The following is a 12,191-nucleotide window of genomic DNA, read 5'->3' as shown; positions in this document are numbered from 1 at the left end:
TTGAATAGTAATAGACAAGTAATTTATTACTGATAGATTAAAAAAAATTTCAAATTAATTTACAAAGGGAATTCTAAATAAAAAAAAACCAAAATTTTAATAAAAAGAGATACGAAAAAGTTTTAAAATTATTATAATAAATGAAGCTTGGTTCAATATGTATTAGTAATACTTTTAAATATTCAAGCAAGCAACAAATAGTGTAAAAATTCCACTTCATTTGGGATTTTCTTGGGGAAACTTACTCAATTTTAGGGATTATTCTAAAATGTACCAAAATTTAGAGAATTTTTATTAAAACTGTAGAACAGTAGAAACTGGCAAAATCCAATAGTCTACTGGTAAATCCAGTAGAGTTGGCAGCTATGAAAAAGAAATATTCAAGCAAAAGTATACACAATCCAACCTTACGCGTTTAGCGCAGTAAATGAATTAAAATGGCGTCAGACTTAAGCCTATCTCTGGTATAGCTTTAGAGATCTTAAATTTGTTTGGTGCGCAGATGATAATTCTTTTTAACTCGTATGTAAAAGTAGTTGTAGTATTCGATCTCTAACAAAATAATTGAACATGTCGAAGCAGTTGTGTGTCTTCTAAGTCAGACAGATTCCAGACATTTTTTCCTTAGATTGGGTACTGTTTATATGGCTTCATCCTTTCACTAATGAGAAAGTAAATTTATGCGTCTTCTTTATTTTAAAAGGGTTCTGCAGTCAATGAATGAAAGAAAATTTTTTTGCTTATTATCTGCCCTCTCTATTATCAAAAACAAACGAGAATGGATGGTCTTAAATTGAAAGTCATAAAATAGAAGATGCCTGACAATTCAAGAATTTGCAGTTTAAGCTTAAATGCCACAATAACAGAGCCTGCCGAAAGCAAGGAAATTTATACTCCAAACTACTTTATTGAATGTAGTTATAAACTAGGTCTAACAGAAAAAGCATATTTTCGCTCCCTCAAATAAAATAAAAAAGAAAGAAAGACTGGATTATGGGATAGTGTGATCAATGTTTGCGAAAATGAATGAATAGCGCATGAATCCCTGAAAGAAGGAACTTAGAAAAGTTCTGGGAGGAAAAAAAGGCACCGTAAAAATTTCCGTTCAAGATCACAATGTAAAACTAAAACTCAAATAGGGGTTTCGTTTCAAAAATTACATAAATTTTACCACCAATTCGATCCGGACCCTTGAGCCCAAACTAAATGCAAGAGAATTCGTAGGAAATAAAATATTTTTTGAAAGCTAATTAATTTACAAAGACTAATTTTATGTTTAAAGGAAAAAAATTTTTATACTTTTTAATATTTTATGGTAAATTTCCCGAAGGTCTGTTGATAATTGATATATTATTTCTGATAGCAACGTACAAAGAGATATATAAGGTCTAAGTAATAAATTTCAATTTTATCCAAATTAGTTTTTTCAAAAATATCGAATTTCCTTTAAGCAAGCATTCATTTATATTTAATTCGGGCTTAAGGACCTGAATCGAGTCGGTATAGTTAAATGTACGTAACTTTTCAAGCGAACATCAACTACTACTTTGTCTTTCAGTTTATAATAGCTATCTAAAATAAACTTTTTCCCAATTTTTTTTCACTCCTTTTTTCTAGAGATTCTTTTTACAGAAATTTTTTTAGTGTTTTACTTTCAGGAATTTTTTCCGATGCTCTTTTTTTTTCAGAGACTTTTTCCGGTGATTTTTTTTCCTGAAACTTTTTTCAGTGTTCTGTTTTGATAGAAATCTTTTCCTGTGATTTATATTTAGGGACTTTTTTTCTATGATTTATTCTTACAGACTTTTTTTACAGTAAATTTTTACAGTAAAGACTGTTTACTATATCTCTTTTTCCGTGAGGAGGGCTAGCGCACCCATTTGGTAATGCAGCTATCTGAAATCATGTACTGTAACAATTACTTCCAGATTGCTACAGTTGTTACCGCTTTGTTAGTAATAGATTTGACGAAATTTAACATAATTTGACTCGTAGCAAATGTTTAAAAAAATTTACACTTTTCTATATCTTTGAAAATTATTCATACAGTCACTGACTAAATTATTAGACGTACTATAAGATTTGATGCAAAATCTTAATTATCAAGTGACACTATACAGTTTCATTGTTTTGACGATACTGAAACCGGTTTGCACTTGTTTACATTCGTGTATCAATGGGTTAAATTAGACGACATATAATACAAATTCTATGATTGGATAAATTGGACCATATGTCATATAAATATAGAATATTTATTATAACAAGTATAATATTAGTTTATTATATCATAATTAGACCAAATTATTAGACGCACTGTAGTGTTTTAATAGTGACATGTATTGCACGTGTATGTGTGCAATACTTTTATACTTAAACAAACATGCGATGGGTTTTTATTCAAGAGATTTTATATATACTTCCCCTTTGTATTTATTTTTAACGTATTGCATTTCAATGTAAGGCCTGTTTACACGGTCCAATTTCTTGAATCCGAGAAATTGGACGGATTTCTCTGTCCAAGAAATTGGATGATTCGTTGACACTATCCAAGTTCTTGAATGTCGCTGATTCGTTGAAAGAAAAACTTNTCTAGGAAGAAAATCGACAGTCCCATAAACAGCATCTCACTTTTTGTAATGTGTTTATTTTGTCAAAATGATTTGGTTTCAAAATGGGGATCACTTGGACGAAATTTTCTCTATGCAAGTGAAATCGGACCCCTTCTTCCAACCACCCATAACCTCACGCTGCGATAGTTGCACAAATCTTTTCAGCCAAGGGGTGCTGGATACCTAGAACGGTCATAAATTTGTTCAGGAAAACCCCCCTTCATCCTGTGTCTACTGCAAAAAAGAACATCGCAGGGGTTGACATGGTTTCAACTTACAAGAACTTCTGCCAAGAGGACATCGATTTTTCCCCTTTTTACCAAGTCTTTTCTTTAATTGGAAAAGTGTGGCAACTAAACACTGACTTCAAAATGTGCTGCTTGTCAGAAAAGGATCGTTCTGTTGGAGATACGGGATCAGCGAGGGGTCGTTCTTTTAGGGGGTCATGTTTTTTCCAGGAATGCAAGCGTGACGAGAGAATTGGCGAGTGGGTGACAGTTGATTTCAGCTTAGAAGACATATCTGCTGACAAGATTGTCTGACAATTTTCCCAGTCTACTTAAAATTATAACCATTTAAATACATGTGTATTTAAACTATTATTAGAGCAATTTGCAATGCCGTTTGACACCTACAGTCCCTCGCCAAATTATTAGACACACTATAAGATTCTATGTGAAATCTTAATTATCAGGTGATACTATACAGCTTTATTGTTTTTACGCGGCTCTAACCGATTTGCACTTGTTTATGTTTATGCATCAATTAGTTAAATTAGACGATATATAATGCAAATTCGACGATAGGATAAATTAGACGATATATAATATAAATATAGAACATTTATTATATCAGGTATTATATTAGTATATTATAATAATCAGACCAAATTATTAGACACACTGTAGTTTTTGAATAATGACATGTTTTGCATGAGTATTATATGCAATACTTTTATATTCAAACATACATGTAATGGGTTTTTGTTCAAGAGATTTTTCATATACTTCCTATTTGTATTTATTTATAAAGTATTGCATTACAATGTTAACCAATTGATACATTAACGTAAACAAATGCAAACCGGTTTCATCCGAGTAAAAACAATACTATACAGCTGTAAGAACAATAAAGCTGTATAGTATCACCTGATAATTATAATTTTACACAGAATCTTATAGTACGTCTAATAATATGGCCAGTGACTATAAATCTATGGTCAGATTCTATTTGGGCCGTTGAATACGAATTTAATGTAGTTAAACAATCATTCGAACGTAATTGGATATTTTTTTAAAAAATTAGTTACAAAGTTTACTTTAAAATTGTACGAAAGGAAATTTTTAATACTTTACATGTTTTTAGTTGTTAATTAGGTTACATTATGCATAAAAGTGTTGTTATAAATAGCTTATCAATTAGCAGTAGTCTCTAATGGGGTAAATCTTTTCATAAAATAAAAACAATAACAAAAGTGATAAAGTGATTTTACAGTAAATATTATTGTAAAAACTACTACGAAACATCAAATATTTTGTTCTGTAGAGTTTTGCATTAAAAATTTATTTCACGGTAAAAAAAAATGCTGCCCACCCCCTGTGTGCCAGTACTTTTTATCGGCACTTAGAGTACTTGTAAAAAACTTTTATTCATTTATTTATTTAATTCAAATTTTTTGCAGTGTATCCCGCAAACATAAAGGAAGTTAATAATAATAATATCATTGAAATGGTGAAATTTTAAATATCTAATGTTATAAAATAAAAAAAGGAAGAAATAACACATTTACATACATATAACTGCACTGTCATATATTAGATTCGAAAATATTAAAATTTAATTTACTATTGCTTGATCTCGGGTTTCTCTGGTATGTTCAATAGTTTGCATGCTGAGACGACATCTTTTGAGCAAGTTTCATGATTTTCAATGTGCATATTAAAGTTAACATATTTTGACATTTCATATTTTGAAGTCATTAAAATGGTTTTTAATAAAACGAATTCATTACTGATTTAGATCTCACCTCTTTCCGAATACTTATTTTTACGTAATAAATGAGTAAATTGCATTTAGAAAAATTTAATGGCAAGGAAGGAAAAATTCGGAACTAATAAATAAACGAAAATTGGAAGTCATTGGTAGAATGAATTGACTTACATTTGGTTTAAGAAATATATAAAAAAAGAAACAGTTAAAATTCTCAGTTGTGATATTGAAGAGTGTGAGTTATACCTATCATTAATTTATATTTATTTTCATTCAAAATAATAAAATAACCTTATCGTTGAGAAATGTTATAATTTCCGAGATTTCAATATTATAATGTATGAAAACACCTTATTTTCCTTAAAGAAGGAAAGAAAAGTAAACTTAATCTAGCCGATAACAGGGAGAACAAGTTTCTGTAGTGTAGTGGTTATCACGTGCGCTTCACACGCGCAAGGTCCCCGGTTCGATCCCGGGCAGAAACACATGTAGACATTTTTAATATTTCTTTATTTCAATATTAATTTAAAATTCAATCAAACCATTGTTAAATTTAAAATTTTTAAATTAATGTTTATTTATTTACTGTTATATATTTACGGTATTTGTTTTGTTATTTATCACAAATCTCGCTCAAAGTTTAATTTTTAAATACTTTTTTTAGTTATGCAATTACCTTTCACTTATGTATAACTTACGTAAAATATACTATACAAAAACGGTATTTTGCACAAAATATATTCCAATACGAAGTAAAGAAAAAAATTTAAATAAATAAATGATTTAATTAAATAAAATTTAATTTAATTGAAATTAAAATTAATTTTATTTAATGATTTAATTAAATAAAATTTAATTTAATTAATTAAAATTAAAATTCGAATATAATATTCGATATTTTTTTAAGAAAATAAATGAGATTTAATTAAATATTTACAGAAAGCTTCTTACTATTAAACTAAATAATTAGTACTCTTACGCAGTTACGAATGCATTTATTGAATTTTGATACAATAACATACAAATAAAACTTTTACTAGCTATTTTTCAAAAAAAAAAAAAATAATAAATTATTAATCTGAAATACTTTACCATTTTTTGAGACTATTACATATTAACTCATCAAAAGATTAATCCCTGAAAGACGATATTAATTTTATTAAGTCATTGTTAATAACAATGCTTAATTGTAATTAACTAAGAATACATAAAGTTGGTAAAAGTATCTTTTAATCAAATTCAAAGTTAATCAATTTTATATCATATTTCCTTTTAAAAATAAGCGTGTTACGATTAAATAAAAAAATTTTTAATTCTTTTAATTCTTAATAAATGTTTTTTAATTTTTTTAAATTTTTTTAATTAATTACTTTTAATTCGATTTCAATGGCACGCGATAATATTCGATTCGATTATGCACGCAATAAAATCCCGTGCTTTTTTCCTGGCTTTTCTCCAGGTTTTTCTTTTTTTTTTTCGGGGCTTTAATTTCGTGATTAGTAGCTTAAAGCGTAGAAATAATTCCAAAGTAAAAAATTTGTAAAAATTGCAATGTCAGACAACAGCAAAGAGAGTTTTTATTTTGAAAATTACAACCAACCCGAACAGGAAGGGGGAAGGGATAAGAACGTTGTCAAAAGGAATATATAGTAATTACTACAATCGCACCTTCATTTAACGAAGTCTCTAAATCCCAATAATAAGTTCGTTTTATGGAAAATTCGTTCAATAGAAAATCACCTTTTGAAATACATAAACAACACAAAACGGGTTTTAAATTCATCAACACTAGACACAATTAAAATAACAATTGATGCACCTTAACCTTGCAAACTAGTATCTACTATTTACTTCATTTTTCTTAACCATGAAAGAAATCTACATGGAAAACAAGAATAGAGCAAAACATTATCCGCATTTATTATAAAAGTAATTTTAAACATACATTACCACATGTGTTCTTAAGTTTAATTGCTATTGATGAAATCAGTTAATTTTGTGTGAGTTTTTCGTTTGAAATGCAAACAAAAAGGGAAAGGGATTTTACTGCTTTCCCTATAAGTTAAGTGACTTGGAAAATCAATTCAAGGTCAATAGGGAAAGTGAATTTCTAAGAAAAGTTCGTTAAATAAGAAATTATTCGCTATATGGAAGTTATTTCACGAAGAAATTTCCAAAATGTTCTTGATTCTGCGAAAAAAATCGCAAATTGGAGAAATTCGTAAAATGGAAGTTCGTTAAATACAAGTCCGAATGTATTTTACTTATTTATTCCAAAATTCGCATTCAAGCTTCACAAATTTGAATAAAATTGAATCAAAGATTTCATTTTATTAAAAGGAGATCGCCACTTTGTGTTCGGTATCCAATTACACTCTTTCACACTAAACATACCACAACCGGTCAAATGACCGTTTAAGAACTTTTGCATCGAAAACGCGCTTATCATCTAATCGTTTTTGCACATTTGACTTCATGACTTTTTCTAACAATTATATACAGTTAATATTCTATTATTACTTTTATTGTTACTAGTTTTTTATTACTAGTTTTTTTTGTATTTTATTTGTTTCGAATACGTGTCGTATATCTATTTCCACCACAACCGGTCATTGGACCGGGAGAACCATTTATTGCTTTATAAGGTTATCGGATCAGAAATGACGATGTATACTGCGTGTTCAATGTCTTGCAATCGATGGGTTGCACATTTCTGCAAAGACTGTTGCGTAGTTAGTTCAATCAGAATAACTGAGAATTCAAACTTCAAGAAAGTACCTAACATGTTAGATTGGCACTTTTGTATAAGAAAAAGTGACAAAAACTGAATGTTTTGGTAAGTAGCTTATATTTTATTTTGATAGCTTTACTTCATTTCTAACTAACTGTTAGTTTTTACCCAGAAAAATGTCGGAACAATTATTACAGCACAAGTTATTAGAAGAAATAATATTAATTATAAGATTAATTAAAAGAATTATAAATCTTACACATTCTTATAATTATAAGAATAATCATAAGAATTATAGAAATAATAATAATTAGAAGAAATATGTTCGCGAAAAATGTACAATGTAAACACCCTGTATATATAAAAAATACGTTCAGCAAAGAATTAAAACTTCTTATTCTTTGTGTTTGTAATACATAAAAATTGACAATATACAATTTTGTTTAATTAAATAAAGTTTTCTCAGCTTATTTCCTTCCTAACATCCATATTTCATACGTTCAATCAGGAAGCATAAAATCGACCGGCTATGGTAGAAATAGGTATATGGGTGATTCTTCGGAAACATGACATTTCGAAACAAAAAATTTCTTCAAATTTAAAGTCTTCAAAATAATCTAAATTTTTTTTTTGTATATTTATTTAGTTACATTTATTAATGTCTTACAGACAGCAGTGTAGTTTATTGTCATTTGCTCAAGAAAAAAAATATAATAGAAATTCACCAAATTTTGAATGCTAGGAAAATGACATATTAGCCTAGAAGTTTAAAAAAAAGAAGAAAAAAAAGGAAAAAAAAAAACAGTCATTTTAAGCTAATAGTAAGTAACTCAGCTTAAGCCTTTGTGTTAGATGGACCATGAATTGCTTAAATTAATTCTTTTTATCCACTGTAGAAAGAATCAAAAATGTTTTTGATGCTGATGTGTACAGAATAAAATTGTGTATAATAATCAATCATTAAATAAAAAAAATAACTTTGATTTCACTCAAGCATATTACAATTGTACATAAACTTGGTATTAGGTTAATATTTGCTTTTCCTCTTTACATTCAACTGTTTAAAAAAATTTCTGGTAACTGTTTCAATGTCCTGGCATTCATAAGTCAGGAAAATGACAGCCAGGATAATGACAGTTTGCCATTATATGGCATTTAACTTTACTTTAATTTAACATTTTGGCCAAAGATGTTTACATTCCGCAGAAAACAACAGGGTTTCTTGAAATAACTTAGGTAAATCTATGTCGTTTATTTTATTAATGATTCCAAAGACAGGAAAATGACAACATAAAAACCTACTCACCTTGAAATTTTTTTGAAATAGGTTTTGAACCAGAAAGTTGGTTTTTTATTCATGCAATAAGGCATCTTCAGATAGGATGGTATTCTAATCAATCTATTAACATATGATATTGATAGCTGTCTCTATCTATTTTGGTTATAAATCACTAAATAAAAGTAGTCAGGAAAATGACAGATTTTCTTGTGACAAACAAATTATTGACAGAAAAAAAATTTTTTAACAAAGTTTTTGTAAATAGTACCCTCTACATATATTCTAGAAATAATTACAACGGTTGAGATAAAAAAAAAAAAAAGATATTGAAAAATTTATGGGAAGTTTTGAAGCTAGTTATTATTGGAAATATTGTTTGTGACATACCAGAAAAATGACATTTTGAAATTTAATTAAATTTTTTTAATATACAAAGCAATCAATGCTAGTACAAGGTCATTTTAAAAAACTAACAGCAATGCTATTTATTAAAATTTTAAAAAAAAGTTCTTTCAGTAGTATAGTATTAGATCTTGGAGCTGTAAATTGTCATATTTCGTGAGAATCACCCATATATTAAGTGTTGGGATGTTTAGTGTTAAATTCCAAATTTCTAAAATTCCAGCTGCAGATTTCTAGTCTTTCGTTCAATAATTTTCTTTTCTTCTTTTCTTTACTCCCTTGTTCTTTTCTTCTTTTATTTTTTTTTAACATTGAGTTAATGAGGCTCAATTATCACACATATCATGCTGCTTTAAATGCAGTTAGTTTTCACATAATTACTGATGCAAATATCTTAAAGTTAAACATAGTTCTTAAATAAGAAATGATCACTTGGACTATGGACTTTATAATTGGCAACCCGAGTTGGACCGACCTCCAGGTTCAAAAGGTTGACCGGAAACATAATTCATGTACTAGGACCTTTTTTCCCCGGGTCAGGTTACAGGATTTGGCAATAAAGACATTTTCTAACTTTCTTTTCCTCTCGTTCAGTATTTGTAAATCGAAGTTACAAATAGGTTTTGAATAAAATTGGTTTTGATTCTGGAAATTAAGGAGATTTTTTTTAAAAAAAGAAAATATAAATTTAAAAAAAATTCTATTAACACTGTTTTGTATTAACATTTACTATTAAAACAGAAAACTCCTAATACTGTAGTCAAATTATCATAAATGATTGCAGAATTTAAGGTATTTTTAGCTTTTAGATATAGTGGTCAAGTTTTCCAGGTTGAAACAGTGGTGAAAATTACAAGTTTAACAATTCCTCCACCATCTTGAAAAAAAAAATCACTACATTTTTGAGACCTTTTCCTATTTTTTCCCTCTTTTCTTCCAAAGTATTGGCGTTATAAAAAAATTTTATTTGTCACTTTTTAACCAATTAAATTATCTACATTTTGAGACTAATACGAAGCTTATAGCTGTTAGACTTCCTGAAAGAAAGCGGTTCGAAATTGACTATTTTTTGCGAAAATATACTTTTTTCTAAAAAGAAAATCAAGTTTTTAATTAGCCTTTGCGGCAATGATTAAAAAGTGAATTCTGTGCCAAAATTTAACACAATGATAATTGTTGTAAACATTTCGTAACAAATGCTTTGAAGACATACATATCATTCTGAACCGTGATGGCTCAGGGGGTAGAGCGTTCGCCCTCCAATGAGGTGAACCGGGTTCGAATCCCAGCTATTTCTGGTGGATACGAATTCTGCATCCAGCTTGCACCGACCACAGTGCTGACGTAAAATATCCTCTGTGGTAGACAGATCTTGGGTTAGAGTTACTTTACCGTTAGGCTAACCGTTTGAGGTTTTTCTCTCCATGTAGCGCAAATGCAGGTTAGTTCCTTCGAAAGGTCCTCCACGAAGGCAAATTTCTCCCAATACTCGATCCAGGAGTTCCCTTGTCTCCTAGATTGGATTCAAAATTACAAGGAGTTGAATTTTAGTAGTCGTAAATCCAAAAATTGGATCAGCTGTTCAACGACGGTTATAAAGTACAAAATTATAAAATCATTACCAAAGCGCTTGGGAAAAAATTACCGAGCTTTTCCGTTGTTACTTTGGGGCCAAAAATAAGGTAAATTTTACCATATTCTCCTAGTTTCGACCGTACTTTTTTTTCTCACTGCATAAACAAATTATTCAATAAAACAATTTTTAAAAGTCTGTAATCTTCTACTATTCTTCCTAAAATAGTTTACAAGCATTGGAATTACTCACTATCTTTTTTCCCACGCTTCGGTGTAGGTAGCGATGATAAATATTTTTCCACGCCTGTCATTACAAGTTTGGCAAATTTTCAACCCTTTGAAAAGTAAATTGTTCCTACAAAAGAGTGTCATCCCCCTGGTCTAGTCACACAAAGGCTAAAAACATCTATTTGCAATTCTTTGAAACGCAGTAATTTTGTTCTCACTCCTTTCTTCTACAAAAAATAGCACAATGGAGTTTTTTTGAGAAAAACCCTTACAGGAAAACTGATAGAAATGCTTTTAGCATTCAGTTCTTGAAGGGGCCATATTTTTACTTTGTGTCCGTGTTTGCATGCAAAGACGAGATATCAATTGAGTTCCACATCGTGTGTGGGTTATGCATGTGTCGGTTCTTATGTGCAGCGGAAATGTGCACAAATCGCCAACGATGTCCTTTTGTTGCTTTATTTCCAGGATTGGTAAGCCATTTGTGCTATGCTGTAGACTGTGCAAAGCAGTGATTGGCATGTTTGATTGCAACAACTTGTTCATTGAAGGGAAATACGGAATCACGGGAAAAAAAGCTCAGGGAGAAAAATACCTGGTAGAAAAGCACCGGTAAAAACATATTGGGAAGGAAATTTTATTAACTATTGTTTAAATTTAACATCGGATTCAATTCGGGTCATTGAACCTCAAATTTAAGATAATTTAATGCTGATTTGAAAGTGCTTACATGTAACAAACGTTTGATATAACGTTAATCTTATTACCTTATTATATTTTTAGTAATAAAATTCTAACTTGTTTATTGAAGGAAAATATTACACGAATCACGGAAAAAAAAGCTCCGAAGTGAAAAATATCCGAAAACAAAAAATTTATTTTTATTAACTATTATTTAAATTTAACATCCGATTCAATTCGGGTTATTGAACCCCGAATTTTAGGTAAATTAATGCTCATCGGAGCGTGATTACCTATTACAAGCGTTATATAATAACGTTAATCATGTTACCTTATTATATTTTTAGTAATAAAATTCTAACTTGTTTGTTGATGGAAAATATTACACGAATCACAGGAGAAAAAAACTCCGGAAAAAAGAAACACTGGAAAAACTGAGGGAAAAAAAAAAACACTGGAAAGGAAACCTTATTGACAATTGTTTAAATTTAACATCTGATTCCAAACGGGTTATTAAACCCCGAATTTTGACGAAATTTAATGCTCATCTGAACGTGATTACATATTACAAACTTTATATATAGCATTAATCGCATTACCATATTATCATTTTAGTAATAATATTCCAACTTGTTTACTGAAAAACTAATATTACACAATGCTCGGGGGAAAAAAACACGGGTAGAAAAGTTCA

At 29.2% G+C, this 12,191-nt stretch overlaps 1 non-coding gene across 1 annotated transcript; it reads left to right on the top strand.

Moving 5' to 3' along the window:
* The first annotated feature begins 5,013 nt into the window (after positions 1-5,013).
* TRNAV-CAC (transfer RNA valine (anticodon CAC)) lies at positions 5,014-5,086 on the top strand. The gene has a single exon. It is a non-coding gene; the product is annotated as a tRNA-Val (tRNA).
* The last annotated feature ends 7,105 nt before the right edge of the window (positions 5,087-12,191 follow it).

This window comes from Parasteatoda tepidariorum, chromosome 7 (genome assembly GCF_043381705.1).
Source record: "Parasteatoda tepidariorum isolate YZ-2023 chromosome 7, CAS_Ptep_4.0, whole genome shotgun sequence".
NCBI classification, from domain to species: Eukaryota; Metazoa; Arthropoda; class Arachnida; order Araneae; family Theridiidae; genus Parasteatoda; species Parasteatoda tepidariorum.
Note: the sequence above shows the minus strand (reverse complement) of the source record. Positions and strands in the feature narration are given on the sequence as shown.